Here is a 27,418-nt window from a genome sequence, read left to right on the forward strand (position 1 = left end):
TTTGCACATATCTTATTGCATCGGCTTTTAATTTTGTACCTGAGGCAATGGAAGGTAAAGTGACTTGCCCAAGGTCACAAGGAGCAGTGGCAGGATTTGAACCCTTGCTGCCCTAACCACTAGGTGGCTATTCCTCCATTCCATAGAAAGAATGGAGTATATACAGGTAAAAGGCAATTCTACAAGAATTTCTACTGAAATTCTACAATAATATAAAAAAAGATTAAAACTGAGACTGATACAATTGATGTAGAATCTGCAGTAAAACCTTTGGCTGCCCAAGGGCAAAATTTATAGGACTTTGGGATGAAAACCAGTAGATTTCTGGCCCAACAGTTAAAGATGGGGAGAGAATGATAAGTTATATTTACAATATTGTCTTCCAAAGGGAAGGTCCGGGAATTTCCAAGAGCTATTAATGACAGTTTTGTTGAATTTTACAGCTTCCTCTACTCATCAAAATAAGGCTATTCTCTGCTTCTTGGATAAGATTACATACGATCCTCGCTCTGATGAAGACAGATTGTTTCTTGACAGACCTCTTTCAGTAGGAGAAATCATAGTGGCTATTAATGTCATGAAATCTTGGAAATCTCCAGGAACAGAAGGTATTCCATTGGATTGGTATACACCACATAAGGATTCTGCAGCTCCTAAACCTCTGGAGGTGTCAGAGAGCAGTTTCACTCTAGGCTTGTTGCCTGAGCCAATGCTTTGTTCTGTTCTATCATAATTATTAAAAAAGGGGAAGGGAAAAATTGGATGTGGGTCCTACCAGCCTATACATCTGTTAAACGTTGACTTAAAAATTCTTGTTACAGGGTTAACCAGTTGGTTGGCAAAGATAATGCACTCAGACCGGACAGGTTTCATTCCACAGAAATCAACAAACTACAATATCAAGAAGTTATGGAATATCTTTAGAGCTCTACATAATTCTCCTTGGCCCATTAGGGTATCTGCTTCAGATACTAAAGAAACATTTGACTTCATGGAATGGAACTTTCATTGGAGAATGTTGTCCGTATTTAACTTTGGTCCCAGTTTTAATAAAGGGGTTAATTAATTGTAAAATAGCCAAGTAGCTAGGGTTGGGACCAATGGGCTATTTTCAAATAACATTCCCCTGGGCAGGGGTGCCCATTATATCCCCAAATTATTTTCTTTAGTGATGGAATGCAATATGGGTCTTGTATCAGGGGAATGAAATTGTAAAATGTTGTTTATGCAGATGATGTATATGCAATATCCAACAGAATCGAGTGGGAATGCGGGAGCCCATACAAGAAGGATGCCTAGCTTAATTCTCTGGCACCTTTCAATCAAAATTTAAGTCTGTTTACCACTGTATGTGTTCCAAAATGAACACATTTCGCAGAATAAACACCTTGACGTGTCTGGTAAAGGACTGAAAGTTGATTCCAACTACGGGTCCTCCTTTGGCGCCAAGCGACTTAAACAAGACATCAACACCCAAAAAGGCCAAGGCAGCAACGGAATCCACTATAGGGGAAATGTTGCTGTCAGAACTACATGGAATAAAAAATTTAATGGAACAAAACTTTAAGTCTTCTATGGACATTAATTCAGATGTAGAGCGTGTAGCAAATCAATTTACTACACTACAAGTTGCAATGATAAATGCGAAATACAACTGGCTGACCTGGATGATGTACCTGATAAAGTATGCCATCATTCTGCTGAGCTAACTGCTTTGCATGTGACAATAATAGTCCTCTCAAACCAAGGATGCAGGAACAACATCCACCTCCTAGGAGTGCCGGAAGGGGTGGAGAATATAAACATCATGCATGTTATTGAATCTATGGAGCCTAAGGTGCTACAATTGATATTCGAGAGACCATTTGAAGTTGAACACGCCTATCGTATTTCCTAATGGCGGTTCCCAAAGGCTAAGTTTCCTAGACCAATTGTATTTAAAGTGTTGCGGTACCATAAAGCACTTGAAATATTGGCTGTAGCCCAAGCTAAAACACCAGTACTATATGAAGGACAGAAAATCGTTTTTCTCCCAGATTTAGCCAAATCAATTGCAATCTGCCATACTGGGTCAGACTGAGGGTCCATCAAACCCAGCATCCTGTTTCCAACAGTAGCCAATCCAGGTTACAATCATCTGGCAAGTACCCGAACATTAAATAGATCCCATGCTACTAATGCTAGTAAAAGCAGTGGCTATTACCTAAGTCAACTTGTTTAATAGCAGTTTATGGTCTTCTCCTCCAGGAACCTATCCAAACCTTTTTTAAACCCAGCTACACTAACTGCCCTAACCACATCCTCCAGCAATGAATTCCAGAGCTTAATTGTGCAAAAAGTGAAAAAGAATTTTCTCAGATTTGTTTTCAATGTGCTACTTGCTAACTTCATGGAGTACCCCCTAGTCCTTCTATTATCTGAAATAATAAATAACCAATTCACATTTACCTATTCTAATCCTCTCATGATTTTATAGACCTCTATCATATCCCCCCTCAGCTGTCTCTTCTCCAAGCTGAACAGCCCTAACCTCTTTAGCCTTTCCTCATAGGAAAGTCATTCCATTCCCTTTATCATTTTGGTTGCCCTTCTCTGTATCTTCTCTAGTGCAACTATATCTTTTTTTAGATGCAGCAACCAGAACTGCACACAGTACTCAAGGTGCAGTCTCATCATGGAGCGATACAGAGGCATTATGACATTCTCCATTTTAATCACTTTTCCTTCCTAATAATTGGAGAATTATTTACCTGATAATTTTGTTTTCCTTAGTGTAGACAGATGGACTCAGGACCAGTGGGTTATGTGCTCTTCTGCTAGTAGATGGGAGATGGAGTCAGATTTCAAAGCTGACATCACCCTAGATATACCTCTGCAGTGACCTCAGCTCCTCAGTATCCTCCTCGAAAAGCCTTTATGGATATATATCTTGCGTAACAACTTGATTAAAACTGATCAAACTTGATTCAACTGATATAAAAAACTGGAGACCGCCAGTGCACTCAACCAAGTTAAAGCCGACACCAGACTAACTGCAGGTGTCCTGAAGGGGTAGGCAACAGCTTACCCCTAATTGTTTAATCTCGAGGTTCTCTTTCCAAGGCCCTCCTTTTCAGTGGGCAGCCGTGGGCAGGATGCTGAGTGCATCTGTCTACACTAAGGAAAACAAAATTATCAGGTAAGTAATTTCTCCATTTCCTAGCGTGTAGCCAGATGGACACAGGACCACCTACTCCCGGACAGGGCGGGAGGCTGCCCATGGTCAGTTAATACTGCCCTTGCATAGGCTGTGTCTTCTCTAGCCTGGACATCCAGGGGTAGAATCTAGAAAAGGTGTGTAGGGAGGACCACGTCGCCGCTTGACAGAAGTCAGCAGGTGACAGCAGTTTGACTTCTGCCCAGGATACTGCCTGGGCCCTAGTAGAATGAGCCTTAACCTGTAGGGGTAAGGGCTTTCCTGCCTCTATGTAGACTGCCTTGATTTTTTCCTTAATCCAGCGAGCTATGGTCACTCGTGAGGCAGCTTCACCTTGATTCTTCCCACTGTGGAGTACAAACAGGCAATCCGTTTTGCGCACCTGTTGTGATTTTTCCAGGTATCACATCAGGAGTATGCCGACATTTAGATGGCAAAGAAGGCGGTAGTCTTCTGAGTTCTTATGTTCCTCCGGAGATGGCTTGGTTCAAATGAAACTTGGAGACCACTTTCGGTAAAAAGGAGGGTACAGTGCGAAGCTGTATCGTTCCAGGAGTGAACTTAAGGAACGGTTCCCGACAGGATAGTGCCTTCAGCTCGGAGATGCAATGGGCAGAACATATTGCCACCAGGAATATCGTCTTCAATGTTAAGAGGCATAGTGACAGACTGCGCATTGGTCTAAAGGAAGTCCCCGCTAGAAAGTCTAATACCAAATTGAGGTTCCATAGGGGCACCGGCCACTTTAGAGGTGGTCGAAGTTACTTCACCCCTTTTAGGAAACGGGCCAAGTCCAGATGTGCTGATCGGCGGATCCTGCTCACTTCAGCTCTGAAGCAGGAGAGGGCTACTACTTGAACCTTGAGGGAGTTCAGAGACAACCCTTTCTTCATTCCGTCCTGTAGAAATTCCAGAATCATGGGAATCTTGGCCGTCCGCGGGGAAACCCCACGGTCCTCACACCAGGCTTTGAATATTCTCCAGATCCATATGTATGTCAGAGATGTTGAGAACATCTGCGCATGAAGCAGGTTGTCAATCACAGCCTTCAAGTACCCGTGCTTCTTCAGGTGACTCCTCTCAAGGGCCAGACCGTAAAAGAGAATAGAGATGGGTCTTCGTGCAGAATCGAGCCCTGCCAGAGAAGGTCCCTGTGTGGAGGTAGGCACAGAGGGCTCCCCGCAAGGAGTCTTTGCATGTCTGCATACCATAGGTGTCTTGGCCAATCCAGGACCACTAGTAGAACTAATCCCCTGTGGTGTTCTATCTTGTGGATGGTCTTGCCCAGTAAGTCCTCCTCTGGCCAGGTCTGGACGAGGGCGTCGATCCCTTGGGAGTGCGGTTCTCGTCTTCGGCTGAAGAACCTGGGGAGTTGGGCATTGAGAGAGGTGGCCAGAAGGTCTATGGCTGGGAGACCCCAGTGATTTATTATCAGTTGGAATGCTGTGTTCGACAGCACCAATTCCCCCGGGTCCAGGCTTTCTCTGCTAAGGAAGTCCGCTGAGACGTTGTCTTTCCCTGCGATGTGGGAGGCAGAGATTCCTTGTAGATTTTCCTCCGCCCATGCCATGAGAGGGTCTATTTCCAGAGACACCTGCTAGCTTCTGGTTCCTCCCTGGCGGTTGATGTAGGCAACCGTTGTAGCGTTGTCCGACATTACTCAGATCGCTTGCCCTCGGAGCCTGTGGCTGAATCGCAGGCAAGCTAGTCTGACTGCTCGAGCTTCCAGGTGGTTTATGTTCCATTCCACCTCTTCCTTGTTCCATTGTCCCTGAGCTGTCAGTTCCTGACAGTGAGTTCCCCACCCACGTAGGCTCGTGTCTGTGGTGAGCACAATCCAGTTCGATGGGGATAGGCTTACTCCCCTGCTCAGGTAGTCTTTCTGTAGCCACCACTGAAGCTGAGAATGTACCTCTGATGGGAGTTGGAGGCGGATTGAGTAATCCTGGGACAGTGGGCTCCAGCGTGATAGTAAGGAGCACTGGAGTGGTCGCATGTGAGCCTTTGGCCACGGAACTACCTCCAGGGCTGATGCCATGAGCCTGAGGACTTGAAGATAGTCATCGTAACTGTTCCATCATGGGAGGGAGGAAGACCTTGTTCTGTTTGGTGTTGAAACAGGCCCCCAGGTACTCTAGAGACCGAGAGGACTGTACACTGCTCTTGGCCGTGTTCACAACCCAACCGAGTTCCTACAATAGGTGCTTGATTCCATAGGGGCACCAGCCACTTTAGAGGTGGTCGAAGTTACTTCACCCCTTTTAGGAAACGGGCCAAGTCCAGATGTGCTGATCGGCGGATCCTGCTCACTTCAGCTCTGAAGCAGGAGAGGGCTTTCTTCCGAAGACTTCACCCTGATCAGCCAGTTGTCCAAGTAAGGGTCTACCAAGATTCCTTCCTTCCTCAGTGTTGCCGCCACAACCACCATAATTTTGGAGAATGTTCTGGTGGTGGTTGCTAGTCCGAAGGGTAGCACTTGGAACTGGTAATGTGTCCCAGTACCGCAAAGTGTAGAAAACGCTGGTGATCTTGATGGACTAGAATGTGAAGGTTGGCTTCGGAGCGGTCCAGGGAGGTTAGGAACTCTTCTGGTTGTACTGCCATTATTACGGAGCGGAGAGTCTCCATGCGGAAGTGTAGTATCTACAGATGACGGTAGACGTTCTTGAGCACCAAGATGGATCAGAATGATCGTTCTTTCTTGGGGACGATAAAATAGATTGAATAACGCCCCGTATTTTGTTGGGGCATAGGGACCGGAGTTATTGCCTTCAGAATGAGTAGTCTTGTCAGAGTGACTTCCACTGCCAGTCTCTTGGTGTGGGAGTGGCAGGGTGATATCATAAATTTGTCCAGAGGGATGCTGCGGAACTCCGGAGAGTAACTTCTCAAATAATGTTTAGTATCCATTTGTCTGACGTGATCTCGACCCATCGTTGGTAGAAGATGGAAAGCCGACCCCCTATTTCCCCCTCCTGTGGATGGGTCAGCCCATTCTCATTGGGGAGCATGGCTGGAGCCTGCCCCCGGGCCTGTTCCTCTCGGTCTGTCGGTTCCGAAAGGGCTGGGACCTTCCGGAGGGACAAGGTACCTGGAACTGTGAGTTCCTGTAGGGTCGAAATCGTTGAAAGCTTCTGCCCCTGGTTCTTCTGGGGGAGGGGCGCTGGGACCTTTTACCCCTGTCCTCCAGTAGCCGAGGCACTGGAGATTCACCCCACTTGCTCGATAACTTCTCTAATTCGCTTCCGAATAAGAAAGATTCTTTAAAGGGCATTCTTGTGAGATTCACTTTAGAGGTCGCGTCAGCAGACCAATTCCGCAACCATAACTGTCTTCTGGCCACCACTACCGAGGCTACTCCTCTGGCTGAGGTATGCACCAGATCTGAGCTTGATTCCATCAGGAAGGCTGCTGCAGGTTCAATCATTTCACTGGTATATGTTCCTGAGTTAGTTATTTGCCTCTCTCGAGAGGAGCAAGCAGGAATGTGCCACCAGTGCATAGCAGGAAGCAATCTGCAGTGTCATTCCTGTTGTGTCAAAGGCCTGTTTAAGAATGGATTCTAATAGTCTATCCTGAGTATCCTTCAATGCAGCCCCTCCCTCAATGGGAATGGTTGTTCTCTTTGAGATGGCACAGACCATGGCATCCACTTTTGGGAAATGCAGGCATTTCTTGGTCGCTGGTTCCAGAGGGTACAAGGCTTCCAAGGCCCAACCTCCTTTAAAGCTGGCCTCTGGGGCATCCAACTCCAGGTCAATTAGTTCCTGGATGGCTTCCATCATTGGGAAGTAGCATGAGGCCTTATGAAGGGACACCAAGATGGGGTTCTTCTTTGGTTCCGCCATAGGGTCCGTGCCTGGGATCCCCAGAGTCTTCAGATTCTGGGAAACAAGGGCTGGTAGTTCATCCCTGTGGAAGAAGCGAAGCAAGGTTCTGTATGGTTCCAGGCCTGGATGGATTTCTCCTTCTTCCAGAGAGCCAGCATCATCATCTGATGTGTCCAGGTCCTGTCAGGGAAATTCTTGGTTAGGCGAGGCATGTCTTGAGGCATCTGAGCAGGGCTGAGAGAATCTGGGGATGTCCTGCATGAAATCCAGCAAGATAGAAGCTGCTTTTGCAGCGGATGCTGGTGCAAAACGACCAAAACAGGATCCCCCTTCTTTGGAGAAGGAGACGCACACTAAAACAATGGCATCTGCTGACCTAGTCCTCACAGAATTGAAGCAACTTAAGGATATGCTGCAAGTGAACATGGATAATACAGCAGCGATCTGTTCCAATATTTCAACCATGGCTCAACAACTTTCCTCATTCCAAACGTGGCTGGAAGCCATTGAATCCCAAACTGAATCGCTTCTTTTGACAATGACCCCGCTTCTGCAATGGACCCAAAGATTGGAACGTCTGCAAAAAGATTTTGAGGACCTTCCTAATTGGAATTGCCGTAGTAAAATATGCATTTTGGGAATGCCAGAGGGTATGGAAGGATCCGATATAATCACAGTTCTAACCACATTGGTCTCGGAGTGCTTCCAGTTGAAATTTCACTTGCCCTTTGAAATAGAGCGGGCCCACTGGATCCCCCCTCTAGGCCTTAAAGAATTCTCGCTTCCTGCAGCCTATAATATTCAAGCTGTTGCTTACCCTCAAGCCCTAGAAGTGCTTATTACAGCCCGCACCAAGGTGCCTATTGTATATCAAGGTCACAATCTTATCTTCATACCGGATTTAGCTAAAACAACTGCAGTTAAATGTAAGGTGTTTTTAACTCTATGCCCTCGCTTGGAAGCCTTATGGGGCTCGATGTGGCCTTTTATATCAGGCGCGGATGAGAGTGATGTGCCATAACCAAACAAAGACTTATGAATTACCTGAGGAAAACTCCTTCCTCTCATCTCTGGAATCGGCGCAGGAAATGGCACCTTGAAGATAAATATACCTTTTTACTGTTCCCTGCTTTTTCTGTTCCTTTTCGCTATGGTAATTCTGGGGTCTCTCATCTTTCCTTTCTTTTACCAGCTATGCAGGAACAGATTAGCATTTTCAGTGACAGATTCTTTTTGCACCTTTTTTTTAAGTGCCTTTTTTCCTTTTCTTTTCTCAAGTATTAACCTGGTGAGGTTTTTTCCCAAGTTTCTAAGTTGGATCTTGTTCAGCCATTGGTTCTGCCCTGAGGCTCATTTTGTATATGTTGCCATTCTTATTGGCTGTGACTCTTGACTATTATACTTATTTTCTCTATGTATTTTTATTTTGTTTCATGATCTTTTATCTAAGCTGTAGGCTGCCTAACTCTTTGTTTTCATGTAGGTTAGTGTTTTGTGCATCATGTATGGGTGAGACAAGTATTATAAATCTGACTTTATGTAAATCATGGTTCCTATTCCTGCACTACAGGTAATATCCTTAAATGTTAATGGTCTCTCATACCCCATCAAACGGAAGAAGATACTGTCATATCTTCATTCACTACAAGCTGATGTAGTCATGCTCCAGAAGACCCATATTTCCTCTCTGGAGTCTCTTAAGTTAAAGCAAGCCTGGGTTGGGGAGGTGATTTTTAGCCCTGTTATTCATGAGAAGCAAGGCGAGGCCCTTTTATTCCATAAAAGATTGGGCATCCGAGTTTTTCATCGGTCTGCTGACCTCGATGGTCATTGGGTAGCTGCCCAGGTAGGTATTGGGTCAGAACAATTCACTTTTTTTTTTTTTTTTTTTAATTTATATGCCCTAAACACGGATGATCCTGGTTTTTTTCAAGATGTTTTTTCACAGTTGCTAAATACTGACACATCTCCACTGATCCTTGGGGGAGACTTTAACCAGCCCCTTGATCTTGTGCTAAACAAACAGTCTCATGCCAAGATGTTTGTTTTTTTTTTTAATATTTAAACTTTTTTATTAGTGTTGTCAAACGTATCTGTACAACATGAAACATCCATAAAAGAGACATCCAAACAAATCAACGCAGTTATTTTTGTTTTCCCCCATTCCAAAACTCAAACCCTTCTAAACCCTCCCCCTTCCCCCAGGCCAAGATGTTTTATTCAGGGCACATAAGGTTTTGCTTAATCTTATTGACGCCTTTGGCCTTAGACAGCTAATATTCAACCATGCAGTGGTCTCTCTCTCTATCTCTCTCACTTCCCCTTCGCAGGAGGATCGCCTATGGAGGTTCAATCCAGCCCTTTTGGAGGATTCTGCATTTCCGGAATTTCTCCGCACCAAAATAAATGAGTATTTCTTGGATAATGATAATTCAGGTGATGCCCCACCTACCACCTGGGAAGCTTTTAAAGCTACTATCAGGGGGAATATCATTAGCTACAGTATTAGAACCCACAAGAAGAAGCAAGCTGAACTCTCTCTCTTGCAGGCTGAAGTTGCTCAGTTAGAAAAAGAGCATATTTCCCATCTGTCTTCTCATACACTGTTTGCTTTGCATAAAGCACATTATGCGTACAACAAACTTTTAAGCCTGCATGCTGGGAAATCTCCAACTACTGGCCTATTTCTCTTCATAATACTGATTATAAATTTTTTACAAAAATACTAGCCACCCTCTTGATGGATGTTATGGGTGCCCTTATACACCCAGACCATTCTTGTTTTATCAAACATAGACTTATTTCCAACAATACCCATTTATTTTTGAATATTCAGGCCTTAGCCAAATCCTTATCCATTCCAGCCATTACTATCTCCTTAGACGCTGAAAAAGCATTTGATAGAGTTGAATGGGATTACTTGTTTGCTATCTTACAGTGGTTTGGATTTGGTTCTACATTTTTATCCTGGATTCAAATGCTATACTATCACCCCTCCGCTTTCCTGTATCTGAACAATAGGATTTCCCCTCATTTTGAACTGCACAGGGGCACTAGGCAAGGATGCCCCTTATCTCCTTTCCTTTTTAAACTGGCTTTGGAGCCACTGTTATTGGCTATTTGACAAAACCCTGCTATAGAGGGAAAAGCTTATGGCCTTGATGTCTACAAGCTCTCCACCTATGCAGATGATGTTCTGCTATTTATTGTCAACCCTGTCTCCTCCCTACTGCCTCTATTCTCCCTCTTTTTCATCTTTTTCTGGATACCAGGTCAACTGGCATAAAACTGAGCTACTTCCCTTAAATTTTGGGGGGGCACAAGAAGATTTGTCTGATTATCCTTTTCAATAATCAATAATCAGAAGCAGGGTCTCAAGTATCTAGGTATCCATTTCTTTACAGAATTAATTCCACACTTACCAACTGTGAAGTCTCCCTTTTACAATTGTTATGTGATTCTATTTTACAATGGACGCCTCTTCACTTAACTTGGTGGGGATGGTTACACACCATTAAGATGGTGCTAGCTCCTCACTTGAATTATTTACTTTCTATGATTCCCATCTTTTTTACTGGAGACTTTTATAAGCAAGTGGAACGCTTGCTTTCCCATTTTCTCTGGCATAATAAACCTCCCCAGATAGCGCTATACAAATTGAAAGCGGCTAAGGATCGTGGGGGAGTTAATTTCCCTGATTTTTACAGGTATCATCAGGCGTATATCTTGCAATGGGGTATTATTGGTTTTCTAACCTTCTATCCCTGTCTGATATACCTTGATGGGTTTCCATAGAACATTTGTTGTCATCCCTTTTTCCTTTAGAAACCATAGTAGGGATGACTCCCTTCCATGCAATCAAGTTTAATCTCATTCTCTCTTCCACTCACACAGCTATTTTAGACTATGATCTGTTAATGTCATCTCCGGCCCCTCCAAGGCACTTCTCAAATGTGGCATCTTTATGGTTCCATCCACATCTTCACATTGGAAGTCATGGCATTAACTGGAAGAGTTGGCAGAGTTGGTATTTGGTATTTGTCTACCCTCTTTCAGGATGACTCCCTCTCTCCTTTTACGGTTTTAGAAGATACATATTCTCTTCCTCAGTCTCAGTTTTATGTATGGCTTCAAATTTGAGACTCTGACTCCCCTCCTTCCCACTAAATGTCACTTCTCTGATTTGCCAGCATTATATACTCTATATCAAGATTTTGGTCCTTCAGAGCATTTGGCCTCTCGGATTTATAAATCTCTTAAAGGCATCCTTTTTCAAGACTCAGTGGGGTTGCAAAATCTGTGGGCTTTGGACACGGACTGCCTTCCCACTGAGGTTAATTGGAGGTCTTTTTGGAGTCTGTCCTTGCATGTTTCACTGTCTTTCAGCTTAACTCAAACTTCCTTTTTTGTGGCCCACAGGGCAAAGTGGACTCCCTGGAAACTATTCACAACAGGCTTAACGCTCTCCTCTTCCTGCTGGTCGTGTTCATCATCCAGGGCCTCCTTATCACACATGCTTTATTATTGCCCCACTGTGTGTTCCTTTTGGAATCAGGTTTGGTGCACTATATCTCAAGTTTTCCAAATCACCACCCCTCTTACTTACCATATAATTAATTTTTGGGGGTAGCTTTGCCATTCCAGCTTGCTCCTCCACATCACAAATTATTGGATTTCCTCCTTGTAATCACTATACAGCTAATTCTGTCATTCTGGAAGCACAGTGAACTACTCAATGAACACTTCTGGTGGAATTCTGTTTGTTTATAATGTAAATATGAAAAAGCTGATGCTGTTAAATTTCATCAGCTTACTTCAAGGTCTCAGGTGTAGAAACCTTTAGATGAGTACCAAGAATCCTTGGTAAATCCGTGTTGAGGCACTGCCTTCTGATGTTGTATGGTCATTTGTGTATGATTATTTGCTAATGTGACCTATACATCTTGTATAAATGATGATTTCCTTTGTTTTTATGTTACCTTTGTGTTACTCTTTCTTTTCTTGTATTATGCATATCTGTACTGCTACTTTACAATGTGTTCTGTATTTTTTTTCCTTATGTTAATCTTAAAAGCAATAAAGAATTGTGAACATAAAATTTAAAAAAAAACCCAAACATTTTATTTGCCTAAGAGTAAGAATCTAAAGGAAAATAAAAATGTAGATGGAGTTAGACCACAGGTTTCATTAAATAGTCTTCATGTATCTAATGATTCCATTGATTTTTTGACAAAAATTGCATCTCGAGCAACTCTTTTAGTGATGTTTCCATTTGAACATGACAAAGAATGGACTTTGAAGCTATTATTCTGAGATAGAAAGTCCTCCTTTCTAGGTCATAAAGTTTTAGTTTTTTCTTGATTTGGCCAAGACCACGCAACACCAGTATTTCAAGTCAAGACTGACTATATTATAAAAATGATATAAAGAATTAAAAACAATTTAAAAAGTTATTAGATATTACAATAATATTTATTATTTACTTTAAAAATGTATAACCAGATATTACTTCTTATACATGTCTTAAAATGTAAACTGTATTATCAGGGTAATTTTCAGTGGCCATGGGTAGTTTGCAGGCCCACAGGTATTTTGTATCCACATGACTGCAAGCCGATTTTTAAAGGGAAACTCCCCATAGTTTCCCTTTGAAAATCCCATGATGTCAGTACTTTGTAGATATTTTTATCCTGCATTCTTCATAGGTGCAAAGCATACAGGGTAAAGAACGCACTGGGATTTAAATATGAAATCCCAGCAGGTAGCTCGGCCAGTCTGCTCTGGCCCCAGCTCCAACACCGCTCCGTTTTCCTGTAGGGATTTGTATGTATTGGTGCTGTGGACAGTGCGCCTACATTCTCTTGCAGAGGGTAATTTTCAAAGAAGGTGTTCTCACAGGAAAACTCCCATTTACCTGTGGAAATTCCTTTGAAAATTGTCTGGGCTTCTCCTGAGTTTCATGATTTTATAAGTAAAGTCATGCTAACATAGCAACATACGTGATGGCAGATTAGAGACAGACTAGCCAATTCAGTCATCCCAAGTACTTCAGATTACATTGTAGCTTTATAGTATATTATTCCTTATCTAAATAAGATTTGGTGAAATTCATCTTTTTCTCTGCCATTCTGGATGGATGAGCAAACAAATTCCCACTCTTAATCTAAAACTCAGCCCCCTTTTCTCTCTCATCTAAACAGATACCAAAACTAATGAGGCTGTTGCCCGAACATCTGGCTGACAAGATTCCATGACCTTGCTGGGTGGCACTCAGCCACCACAACCTGTCAGCATCAAACCAGTTGGTTTCTGGGAAGTTGTAGCCTATTGGTTCTAACCCGGTGCCCACTTGGCCTTTGGCATCACTCGATCAGTCCTCTGTACAAGCTTTTGCTCTCAACCGATGCAAAGGATAATATGCAGGTCCACTTCCTGAAGAATGCTCATACTTATTCGTTTGATTAAAATCTAAATAACATACAGTTAGCACTACTCTAATACAATGAACATCAGAGACAATGCAAATGAACTGCTCCTACCTTTTACATGCATTTTATTTCACAGTAAGTAATGAAACATTGCTGCTGTATGTCAGGTACTATTTACCTTTTCATTACAGTTTTCTATATGCAACAGCATTTGTTCGTAAACTGGCTCATTTCAGTGTCATGAGAAAATCAAAGAAGCCACACCTCTACTAGTGCAGCTGCTTTTTTGCACGCATAGCACAAACCAGAGTCACTGACATCAGAAAGTATCACGCCGGCACCATGCATCCAGAACTATGAAGTACGCTGAGCTTAAATAAGGCCGTGCCATTCCTGACTCTGCAGCACAATATCAAAGGCATGGCCATAGCTGAAATGCCACAGTCTGTGTCTCTAAAGCTTCAGAATATCTCCATATAAAATTACATCTATGCTGACAAACCACCTGTTGGAGTCTAGAGAAACCGTATCACACTGTGTCCTTGTGAGGCCACCTTCTACTCCCTGGCCTCATGAGCCTTTTCTCATACACACACACACACACAGTATATATGAACATGCTGCTAGTAACAATTAGGGAGGGGTCTTAAGCCTCCGCATAAATCATCTGCTCAAAACAACCAGGCTTAATATAGCTTTAAACAAGAGACAGCAATTATGTAGCTCCTAGACTGGTAAGAAAATAGGTTTTGTAAAATTCCTTAATGTTACAGAGAATCCACTGACTGTATATGCCTTTTTAGTTTTATACCTACAAAGCATGTCCAATCAAGAGCACTTAAAACCAAAGCTCTCCATATATAAAAAAAAACAACTGTTATAGTAAGTGACAAAGCAATGTGAGGTAAGATTTTAAAAGAAGCACGTGCGGCCTACATGCAATTTTATAGCAGGCGCGCATGTTATAAAATCCTGGGTCGGCGCGCGCGCAAGGGGATGCACAATTATGCACCTTGCGCGTGCCGAGCCACACTGCCTTCCCCCGTTCCCTCCCCCTAGCCTGACTTTCCCACCCCGTCCCCTAACCTTCCCCCCCAGCCCTACTCTAACCCCCCCTGACCTTTATTTTACCTTTTGCGCCTGCCTCTGGGTAGGCACGCGATCCCCGGCACAGCGGCAAATATGGCCACTGTGCCGGGAGCCTGACACCACCCCCGGACTGCCCCACCCCCGCCCCTTTAGTAAAGCCCCGAGGTTTACACATGACCCAGAGCTTTACACGCGTCGCCTGGCCTTTTGAAAATAGGCCCGGCGCGCATAACCTTTTTAAAATCTGGCCCTGTATGTGGAGACACATTGTTCTGCCAGTGTGTCACTATCTGATCTGGAGGAACCACTTTTAAAAGTGAAATTCTCCAAGGTCATTCACTCTTTGGCCTGTCTGCTAAGATTTACCAAGGATGGATTAAGGATTCCTTGGGTCCCAGTCAGTACCCTGGCCATGGACTCCACTTCTCCATTTAGCCTTTACCTTAACCTGAGCCTGTATGGCCTCCCTTTAAGCTTGGGCTCCAGGCGACTTCCCCATCTGATACCACTTCCCCATCCCAAAATGCAGTGAGGGTTGACTAGGAGCACATTTGATAAATGGCAAGTAGGGAGGAAGGGACTCAACCTAGACAGTTTCCCTAGCGGCCATGAGAGAAACCAAATAACTAACTTGTTGCTGTATAATTTACAACATGAAGCACAATCAACATTCCTGAAGCTTCTCCACCTCTTAATTCAATCATCTGAAGAAACCTGCAAGTGACTGCCTTCAACCTCAGCTATCACTCTACTCCTACTCCAGCCCCTCCCCTTGAAAACTGCCTGCAGGGAAAAGGAAGGAAGGGGTGAAGTTGGCGTGGACAGCGAATGCAGTCAGAATGCTTAATCTCTCAAAGATCTCTTAAATCCAAACAAAGATGATTTTGAAATAATTCCTGGGTGGCATTAGAAGAGTTTTATTGTTATACAATGGTTCTTGCACCTCCATAAGTGGCTAACCATAAACCTGCAACAAAGACTTGGATGTGTTTTTGGAAGTCTGCAACTGCTGGTGCTCCACACTTGGCAGAAAGGGCATTTGTTTCAATTCATAGAAGCCCTGATGATTCGCACTACTGATGACAAATTCAAACTTGTGCTAATTCAACCCCTTTTTTTGTGTCTGTTAACCATATATCCAATATATGTGAAATATCCAAAAAGAGTTCTGTTTATGTGAAAGGAGGAAAAAGACTTCAGAAACCAACAGGGCAACAAGTTGCCTCAGTGGTTGGGCTTCTTAATAGAAAGTCAAAAAACCTCCATTAAAATGTGACCACGTGTCCTCAAAAAAAGGATATAAAAAAGTGCTGAAATAAACTTTACTTATAAAGATCCGCCGTATCTCTGTCCTATGGCAGAATTCCACATGTGAATGGCGACTCGAATGTATAACTCCATAGAATTCCGACGATGGCCAGCAAAATGCTTTAGTAGGCAAACGGGTCACATTTAATAAGTGTTGCTGTTTGAGCTGTTGCACTTCAAGATCCTGGGCGTATACAATCGTGCTTATTTAAGCGGCAAATTAAACAACTCCCTGACGCAGCCTATCCTTGGCGAAACGCTGGCTATCGTCGGAGTTATATGGAGTTATATAGTCAAATGGATATTCACTTGTTGCCCTGTTATTTTCTGAAGTCTATTTTCCTCCTTTCACATAAACAGTAACTACATATTAAAATAATCATCAACTGACATAAATATTCCTTGAAGTTTATCTTTTCATTTTGTGTGGGTACCTTTTTGGATATTTTACATATATCAGGTACCGTGGCTTTTGATTTTTGTATTTCCAATATATGTGCACATATCTAATTAATAGCATGACAAACTGATATCGAGGACATTTTTAGCATACATTAACTCATAAACTCGCAGCGCCCTCACCCCCACCCCTAACCCATTTCCTGCAGCAGATGTTTCAAGATTCTGCAACAAGAGTTGGAGTGGAAGAATAGCCTATTAGTTAAAACAGCAGGCTACAAACCAGCAAAGCCAGGGTTCAAACTCAAGGCCTGATTTACTAAGCCTTTTCTCCCATTCTGTGTCTATGGGAAAAAATGATTCATAAATCAGGCACCTTACATTGTAAGGTCTCTAGGGACAGAGAAATACCAACTGTACCTGAATATAATCTGCTTTGAGATGCTGAAAAATATCATTAAAAAATTCTGTGGTTGATTTTTCAAAGTTCTGCAACAATTATGTGGCAAATTTGCAATTTAAATAACATAGATATTTTTTTTTACTTTATAAAAATGAAATTTCTGTGCCCAGTTAGTTTATGTGATTTATTTTTTATTAGACAAAAGGTGGGGATCTTAGTGATTGGTGCTGGAGGGGAAGGAGAAGGAGAAGGGATCAGGAGATTGGAAAGGAGATGGGGAATGATATGGGGAAGCAGTGAATCGCAAGCAAGAGGGTTAGAGGGATAAGGAATGAAGGAGGACAGATACAGAAGAAGAAGAAGAGGGAAAGGAAATGAGAGGACAGGAGGGAAGAGAGATCATGGAGGAAGGAAGAGAAAGAGGGGATCTGGGAAGGGGAATCTAGAGTCAGGAGAGCAAAGAATGCGCCAATTTCTCACTCCCCCAGACATCGATTCTCTCACTCATACCCCACACCTCCTCCATTCCTCTCAGTCACTGTTTCTCCAAACACATTCCTCCAGTCTCTTCATTCACAAAGCATAGCCCTTTCCTTTCCCTAACTGACACTCTCCATAGCACTCTCACTCACTAACCCCCAGCATTCGCTCTGATCCCCTCACTTACTATCCCCCTGCCTCTCCTCTCATCTCCTCACTCCTTCTCCAGTCCCCCCATACCCCTCATGCTTCCTCTCCTTGCAACCCCTCTGATCCCCACTTTCTCTCCCTCTCCTCCAATTTCACTCTTTTCACCCTTCTGACTCCTTGTATCCTTAAAAAAAAGACACCTAGGTTTTATTTTTTCTGTAGGTTGAACTTTAAATTGCTCCCTGCAGTCTTCAATAAAGTTATTAAAAAAAAAAAAAAAAAAGGAAAGGGAAAAAGCAGCAGGAAGCTCCTGCCTGTAAGCAGATTTTTTTCTACTTTTTCTCTTTGGTCAGCCTGCCCTCCACCCACTCCTCCAGGTTAGCCAATCTTCCATCTCTCTTCTAATTCCCCTGCTCTCTCCTCTTCAGATTGAGAGGCAGGAAGAGGAATATGGGGCTGCAGGGATGGAGGGAATTAACCTGTAGAGGGGAAGTAGTTTATTTCATCCGCAGCTTATTTTCATTTCATGAAAAACAAAAGTGCCATTTCACAGTTTAAAGTTTGAAACTTGTATGTTGATAAATTGTTGATTGTTCTTTTTGATAAATTTTGTATTTGTGTATAGTTTAAATATTGTTTAAAAACAATGTGAAAGGTTTTCAATAAAAATTGACTTTTTTGCAAAAACAGATGTGTGAATCTTTATGCAAAATAATACAAATTTGCCACAATATTTTGAAAAATCAGCCACAAAATTTGCTAATTCTTGCCAGAGAATCTTTTACTATATATATATATATATATATATATATATATATATATATACAATGGAAAAACTGACACAAAGGGCTTTTAACTGGGAGGAATCTAATATATATACACCCAAAAAAACACAAAATAGTAGAACATTAGTCCACAACATGGGTTTGTGGAAAAATGAGTCTGAGAAACAGCTGTGCCTTGCCTATTGTATTATATAACATATGTTTAGGCTGAGAAGCATTTTTGTATGTCTTGTTAAAACAAAAAAAAGTTGTTTAGATATGTTATGATACTGTTTTCAGGATGGTATGTGTGTGTTTGAGTGAGTGTTTTGTGATGTGTTTCATATAAAATTAGAGTACTTATACAGAAGAGAGGACAACAGACAGGTTTAATGAAGTCTATAAAATCTATTTTGTAACCTTTGGAATAATAGTTCAATATATATATTAATACATATATTATACATATTTCAACATATATGTATACCATTAAGCACTGCAGCAAAACAGTTGTGTCAAGAGGAGGGAAAATTTCATGACTGCAGAAATGCATGGAAGCTTCTATATTCATCCACTGCTTTGAATTGTACTTTAATACATTTGCAGAGAGAACTGCACACCTCATTCCCAGCAGACTAAGATATACTGAAGATCTTCTGAGAGGTCCAGGTCGTTCAGTCTAGTCAGTCATTTAGTGACTGTATTTTTATTGCTGGGTGATAGCTCTATCACAAGCACATTTTCAATAGTCATGGCACCCCAAGTCTAAATAATTTAAACTATTCTGCAATTGCTGGTAATGACAGAGAGGTCCCTCCCATCGTACATGGTGAAAGAATTCTTATTTGCTTATACATGCACCTCTACACTCAGGCTTTCCATGATGGCAGAATATTTTTTTCCAAGCATTAACTGTACTTGGGAGCCCAGGCATGAGAATTAAACTGCCTGAATCATTTCTAAGACACGAAAATCATCATTAGTAAATGCAACACCGACTCAGCCTTAACCAGCAAAGCGCGATGATGGCAAACGCTTGATGTAAAAAGAAAAATACGCTTCCTGCTGGCATTGATTAATTAATCTTGTGTTGACTGTCAAATTCCAGGGAATGCAGACTGCTTCTTATTCGTAATGTGTTTCTATCAGCCGTGAATCAATCACGTGCAGTTTGATGCATCCGGAATCTGAAATCAGTGACTTTTTTTTTTTATACCATGAATTATTTGTTGCAAATTTCCATGTGCTAATTAGCTGTACCTCAAAATTAGGCTGACATAACTAATACATTGTTTGGTGCAGCAAAACCTGCTGGTCGGTTTGGGAAAACCTTACGACCACTCTTGCTTCTAGTGAAATTCAGAAATGCTGAAGATTGATTTTGGTGGGTCACATGCTGCACGTTCATCAGAAACCCGAAATGACATCCAGCCATCATCACTTTCAGGCTGCTTTCATGAGCGCTGTGGTGCTCATCTGGCACTCTTTTATATGCCTATTTTATGTACTTGTTTTGCTAAGCTGGGAAAACAGCAGCGCATGACAGAGGACTAGACTAACAAAGCAAGAACAGATTTGGATTCAAGTAAAACGCGCCTGACCGTGCATCATCACATGACTATATGTAAGTTTGTCATGACATGTAACTTCATCTAAATCATTTCCCCTCTCTATATACTGTACAAACAATGAACCAAACATATTTAAAGGTGATTAACTACATTTAAAAGAATATACTGGTGATAAAAGTTTACAGTTCTCCCCATTGGCTGCAGCCTTTAGAACAGTCTTGAATGAAAAAAAAAGGTAGTTTTTCTTTTAATTACAATAATTCTGTTAAGCAATATTTATTTTATTTTCATGTATTTATATGCCTGCCACCTTTCATCAATTCAAAGCAGATTACATTCAGGTACCTGTAGATATTTCCCTGTCCCCAGAGGGCTCACAACCTAACAGGTAAATTTTCTAAGGCGTTAACCATGTAAATCTAACTTACTATCCTAGCAATTTTCAAAACCCTGTTTACCCGCATTCGTGCACTTAGGGATAGATTTTAAAAGGTGCACATGCACGTCCCTGTGCGCACGCTTCACGGTACGCACACATGGATGCGCCAATTTTATAACATGCAGACGCATGTGCGGGCTGCGCGTACAGAGGGGCCTCATTTTAGAAAAGTACACATGGTGACAAGATCGGGCCTCTCCCGGTTCCCTCCAAGTCCACCCCAATTAAGGAGCGGAATGTGAGGGAACTTCCTAACCCCCCTATCCATATTCCCTCCCTCTTCCCCTCTCCTCCCCAACCTCTAAACCCTGTCTCGTACCTTTTTTGGTTTTGTTTTGTTGCTTACTGCTCCTTGCAGCGTAGACAGAGTAAGCTGGTTAGATTCACCAGCTAACTCCAAATATCAGATTTAGTTGCTTAACTGGCTAACTCTGCTTCTCCTGGAACACCTACCACCCACCCCAGGAACGCTCTTGACATATCCAGCTAAATGGTAGCCGGAAAAAGAGTTATCCAGCTACAATTTAGCCAGCTAAGGGGGTCATTTATCAAAGTGCTTTATGGACTCTCTACCTGGGTAACATCAAGCTAGGTTGAGAGAACACTGCACAAATCTCATCTTAGAGTGAGTTTCTGTTAAGCTTACTCTATCACTCCGAAGGTCATCAAATCTTTACAAGAGAGCACTGTTCTGTTTGTATGTCTCACTTTGAATGTCAAAGTGGCCCCTAACCCCTACACTAATACCTAAACCTCACCTTGAGTGACTAGGTGGGCCTCCCATAGAGATACAAATACCTATCTAGGGTGAGCACATTATGGCTAGTGTCTGTCTGTCTGTCTGTATCTCTCTCTCTCCCCCCCCCCCCCCCACAGGAGGGCCCCAATAGCTTGGCTGGCTCTCCAGGAGCTTAAACATGTATTCCTCAGTAGGAAATACATCAATTCTGGCACTTATCACAAAAAAAGTTATTGTAATTTGCAGTAAGATACCACTTCACATAGGCATGAGCACAAATTGTGATAAACTGCCTATTACTATAAAACACATCCCTTTTCCTATCGCATGTGATATTTAGTGCATTTTGATAAATCCAGGCCTAGTTACTGAAAATCATGGCTAATTGGCTATTGAATATATACCACATAAAATCCAGTTTTAAATGTGTAAAGGCTTTTGAAAAACAGGCCCTCAGCTTGAATCTACTGCAATGGAGGATAAAGTGAGTTGCTCAACTTCACAAGGAGTGGTAGTGAGATATGAACACCTGCTTCACAGTCCATGGCACTAACCATTAGACTACTCCTCTCTGGCTATGAAACACAATGCAGACAAGGTACCAGAAAAGACAAATTATAAAAATAAAATTTTCCCAAGAGCAATTCAAGAGGAAGTGACTGATTCAATATAGAGGGCAATCAAAAGGGATCGGAAATAATTTTACATTTATAACAATCCTGACCTCACGGATGGATATTAGAGGCTATTGCCTTCCTCCGAGTTTGGCAGGATAAAGTTACTCCCAGCTGCATCCCTGATTGGGCAACAATGTTGTGAAATCCTTTCAGAAGAAGAAGAAGAATGTGGTCTAGATATTAATTATTTATTTATGGATGTTTGTTGTAGTTTAATTTGATTACCCACTTTACATAATAAAATCCCAAAGCAATATAATAAAACCATAAAATATACTCCCTATACAGAGCAGATATAACAAAATATATGCCCAATGTAACAAAAAAAATAAACCCTAACCCCATCCTCTTCTTCACAGACTCAGGTTTACAGCAAATAATGGGGGTGTTAAAGCAGAAAGAAGAAGCATTAAAATTTATTAAATCAGAGATGGGCAATTCTGGTCCTCGAAAGCTACCAACTCATCAGGTTTTCAGGATATTCCTAATTAAAATGCATGACAGTTTTGCATGCACACAGTCTCAATTGTAAACAAATATGTCTCATGCACATTCCTTAGGGTATCCTGAAAACCTGGCCAATTGGTGACCCTCAAGGACCAGAATTGCCCATCCCTGCTTCCTTCTCCAATGATTGTGGCTGGTAAGAGAAAGCAAAAGAGAATAATCCATGAGGGAGCATCTATAACTTTTCTACACTCTCCCTTTCCAAAGGGAACTTAACCTTCATCCCTAAGCCCTCTGGATCCATGAAAATCTGAAAGTTACCAACTAAGGGGCAGATTTTCAAAGGCCCGCGTGCGTAAATCCTTCCGGATTTACGCACGCAGGGCCCTCGCGCGCCGGCGGCCTATTTTGCATAGGCCGCCGGCGCGCATAAAGCCCCGGGACGCGCGTAAGTCCCGGGGCTTCCTGTCGGGGGCGTGTCGGGATGATGCGGCATTTAGGGGGCGGGGCGCGGCGTTTCGGGGGGCGGCGACGGGGGCATGGTTTCGGCCCGGGGCGTTCCGGGGGCGTGGCCACGGCCTCCGGAACAGCCTCCGGGACCGGACCACGGAGCGGGGCACCCGGCCATCGTGCGCAAAGTTATGCCTGCTTTTAGCAGGCATAACTTTGCCGACAAAGGTAAGGGGGGGATTTAGATAGGGCCGGGGGGGGGGGGGGTTAGGTAGGGGAAGGGAGGGGAAGGTGGGGGGAGGGCGAAGGAAAGTTCCCTCCGAGGCCGCTCCGAAATCGGAGCGGCCTCGGAGGGAACAGGCAGCGCGCGCTGGGCTCGGCACGCGCAGGTTGCACAAATGTGCACCCCTTGCGTGCGCCGACCCTGGATTTTATAAGATACGCGCGGCTACGCGCGTATCTTATAAAATCCAGCGTACTTTTGTTCGCGCCTGCTGCGCGAACAAAAGTACGCGTTCCCGCAATTTTTTAAAATCTGCCCCTAAGAGGATAACTTTCAAAGCTATTCATGTGTGCCCATATATGCATGTATATGGGTCCCGCAAAGTGGCTACAGTATTTTATAATCTGCACAAACAATATGCACAATTTATAAAATAAGGGGTAGATTTTCAGAGCCCTGCTCGCCTAAATCCGCCCAAAACCGGGCGGATTTAGGCGAGCAGGGCCCTGCGCGCCGGGAAGCCTATTTTACATAGGCCTCCCGGCGCGCGCAGAGCCCCGGGACTCGCGTACGTCCCGGGGTTTTCGGAGGGGGGCGTGTCGGGGGCGTGTCGGGGGGCGGGCCCGGTCGACGCGGCGTTTCGGGGGCGTGTCGGCCGCGTTTTGGGGGCGGGTACGGGGCGTGGCTACGGCCCGGGGGCGTGGCCGCGCCCTCCGTACCCGCCCCCAGGTCGCGGCCCGGCGCGCAGCAGGCCCGCTGGCGCGCGGGGATTTACGTCTCCCTCCGGGAGGCGTAAATCCCCCGACAACGGTAAGGGGGGGGTGTAGACAGGGCCGGGTGGGTGGGTTAGGTAGGGGAAGGGAGGGTAAGGTGAGGGGAGGGCAAAGGAAAGTTCCCTCCGAGGCCGCTCCGATTTCGGAGCGGCCTTGGAGGGAACGGGGGGAGGCAGCGCGGCTCGGCGCGCGCAGGCTATACAAAATCGATAGCCTTGCGCGCGCCGATCCCGGATTTTAGTGGATACGCGCGGCTCCGCGCGTATCTACTAAAATCCAGCGTACTTTTGCTTGAGTCTGATGCGCAAGCAAAAGTAGGCTGTTCGCGCGCCTCTTAAAATCTACCCCTAAGAGTACATATGCATGCAAACATGTTCACATACATAAAAACCATGAGTTGCACAAGTTCGGACTTAATAAGTAGAGGCAAAGCCACTACTGAACCAAGCCAAGACTAAAAAAGCACTACGTAGGCGGGGGTCGGCGCGAGCCTGTCACAGTTCCCTCCCTATACTAACCTTCCTACTCCTTCCACTAACCTTCCCACCCCCTAGCCCTATCCTAACCCCCCCCCCCCAAATCCTTATCTTACCTTTTGCGCCTGCTTCGTGCAGGCGCAAGTTGCACACGCTGGCACCCTGCCGGCACACGATCCTCCGGCACAGCGGCAAATGGACGCTATGCTGGGCGCCTCTAGCCACGCCATTCCCCGCCCCGGGACTGCCCCGCCCCTTTCCCGAAGCCCCCAGACACAGGCATCCCAGGGATTTCCGCATGTGGCAAGGCCTTTGAAAATTGGCCCGGTGCACGTAAGCCGGGATTTACGAACGAAAATTTTTGAAAATCTACCCCAAAGTGAGCAAAGGGATTTTTATTTGGCAATCTAGCAACTCTGGCATGTGCCAGAAGAGCCAGTCCAATTATGGGCCAAATGGGCCCATGGGAAAAGTGTCTCAGTCAAAATTCTTAACACTATCAAACTCTTGTATAAAAATAATTTGTACACAAATTTACACTCATAATTTATGATCTCAACTGAAATGCTTCCTGATTTGATAAACAACCCCTAGGTCCTTCTCATCGCCCAGTCAGGTGCAAGTTCTCATGATAGCCAAATATTACTATGGTGATCCAGCGCATACGGCAGGGCCAGATAGGCAATGGGAGGCAGCTCCACTTTTCTCCTCCCGCTCGAGCCGTGCACACAAACTCCACAACATGAGCTGCACACCCATGTGCACCCAGAGGGAGACGAGGAAATAGAAGGTGAAGACAATTTCTGGGAAATTCTGCCCATAAGTAGACAGGAACATATAGAAATATGACGGCAGAAAAAGATCATATGGGCAATCCAGATTTTCTTCAGTGTGAAGTGTGTGAGCGAGTGGAGCAGGCTGTGAGTAACAAATAGCCCAGCAGCTTGTAGTCTGGACGTCCAGGAAGCGCTGTGCAGAGAAGAGGAGCATGCCCAGGGTGAGTGTGCATGACACTGAAAGAGAGGTACATTCAGGTGGGCAGCAGCTCCTGGCACTCCTCCCCCCACACACGCAAGGATAATATAAGGGGTTATCTGCATGATTTTCCAATGAATCACCTAACCAAATTCATGTCTGGTACTATGTCCATATACTCAATTTAGTGTTAGAAAACACTCCAGCATTGTATATTGTCTGCATCACTGTTCACCCTGATGAATGATATTGCAGTGTTCCTTCAAGGGATCTACCAGTGAATGAACGTATGGGAAAATGTTAGTCAGGACATGCACCATAGAAGGCTTGCCATGACTGCAAAGCATGATGGTGGTTGAAAGACACTGCATTAAGGAAGATTTCTGGGTCATTTTCTAATTCGGATCATGTACACAGACCTTATGGTAACTTTGACCAAGACGCAAGACAATCCAAGGTCTAAACCCTCCGGTCGTATCAAAAGTAAAGCCTACATAGCGTCACTTTTGAAGTACAAGGCAATTCTAACAGCTGAAGTCTATTTGTGCATATTTGATCTAACATCACCGTGATCAAAGAACCTACAATCCAGCAGAATGATCTCTTAATAGCCCATTGCATGGTGTCAGGAACCCATGGGGAACGTGAAAAGTATGCCACGGATTTTGATACTGTAAAAAAAAAACTATTGATAACTTTGTGCAGTGGCAAACGACAAGTTCCAAAGTAATGAAGACTGAATGCAAAGCACAGGCTACACTGTGAATGAAACAGATAAAAACATGCCAAGTGAGTCCACCTGCAAAGAGATGGCTACAGAGCCAATCATATCCTACCGTGCTGGCAGGGGTAGCAGATTGTCTTTTTGGTTGGGGGGGGGGGGGGGACAACCAAGCTCCGCCCCAGCTCCACTCCTGGCTACCACTGCCAATTTCTTCCTTTATATTTGCAGTTAATGTTATTCTTTCTTACATACATTAAAAATCTTGAAGCTAGAAAACCAGATATAATGATAAAGGAGAAAATGACCAAAACAGCATTACTAACAGAAATGCCAGTACTAAGTGACTGTTTTGTACTATGTAGGCGAGAGAGATCATCAAGGATCAAGACATGAAATCAAAGATTAAGACATTCGACCTAACAATACAGAAACAGCCTAATTTTTGAGGGGCACTTTCACCTGATTAAAAAGAACTTCCAAGCTCACCTTGATATGTTGCCTATATATATATATATATATATATATATATATATATATATATATATATATATATATATATATATATATATATATATATATATATATATATATATATATATATATACTTTACACCTTACAAGCTTTAGAAAGAAGCTGTTTAGCACAAGTATTAAGAAGACTACTAGCAGTAAATATGAGAGAGTGAAATCATACCCAACATGCCCTAGCTTAAAAGTGAGGTTCATTCTTGTCATAGTTTGTGCAAGACAAACCTAATATAAATCCTGCCCCTCAAATTTTGTGTGTGTGTGTGTGTGTATATATATATATATATATATATATATATATATATATATATATATATGCTCTGCATTCACAGAACCCCTCTTCCCCGCAACCCCTGCCCCCCAACAATGGGTGCAGTGCAGAACTAGGGCCATTTTCCCATACTACTCACCATACTAAAACAAAAAATTCTAATTCTGGTGCTATCTCAGTAACAGAAAACAAAACTCCCCTCACTATCAAGCACATGGTGAAATATGAAATCCTGCAAAAGACCCCACATATGTAGAAAATTTACCTTACCATAGTAACACTAACACCCAGGACTCAAAGAACAAAAACACTACATAGGAAAAATCAACACTGCAAATATTACACCAGATCTAGAACACCAATACACCTCCTGCTAGGAAAACATAACAAACAAGACTGCTCCATAACACTACACACTAGCAGAATATGATGGGGGCACAGCAGACTGAACACAACACAAGCAGCCACACCGCTTGTGCTAGTTTGCCCCCCTACTCCCCACCCTCTTCCCAGTACCTCCCAATACCCTCTCTTTTCCCCCTCTAGACTAGACCCTGAGTACAGCTTCCCCTCTTTCTCCTCCCCTGCCCCAACTAGAGGACCAGGAATAGGAAGAGGATACAGGGATGGGAAGAGAGGGAGGAGGAGGGGGAGAGGTCTAGGGAGGGGAAAAAAAGGAGGGAGAGGACTTAGGGATAAAGGGAGAACAGGGAAAGTAGAGATTAGAGAGCCAGGAATGTGGAGAGGGGAGAGAGAGAGAAGAAAGAACAGATGTTTGCTGCGGAGGATCTGGGATTAACAAAATGGAGGAATAAGGAAGAAGAGGTTCCAGGATCAGAGGGGGAATAGCCTTTACCCCCCCCCCCCCCCCCCCGGAGCCTGCCTCCAATCAATGTTCCCTCTAAGGGTTGCTGTGAGCACAAATTGTTTGTTTGTGAGAAATCATTTTTTACTTCATTATCCTGTGAGTTCTTCCCTGTGTAAAAATCGCTGATGGTGCACACCCCCCCCCCCCCCCCAAACTGATCCTTGCTCATCAGGGGCAAAGTGTAAGGAAATCAGACTGGGAGGATGAGGGA

The 27,418-nt window shown here is 43.6% G+C and overlaps 1 protein-coding gene across 2 annotated transcripts in view; it reads right to left on the reverse strand.

The window, feature by feature from the left end:
• Positions 1-27,418, reverse strand: part of COL25A1 (collagen type XXV alpha 1 chain) — a 971,115-nt gene that overhangs the window by 734,265 nt on the left and 209,432 nt on the right. The window lies entirely within an intron of this gene.

Source organism: Rhinatrema bivittatum, chromosome 1 (assembly GCF_901001135.1).
Source record: "Rhinatrema bivittatum chromosome 1, aRhiBiv1.1, whole genome shotgun sequence".
NCBI classification, from domain to species: Eukaryota; Metazoa; Chordata; class Amphibia; order Gymnophiona; family Rhinatrematidae; genus Rhinatrema; species Rhinatrema bivittatum.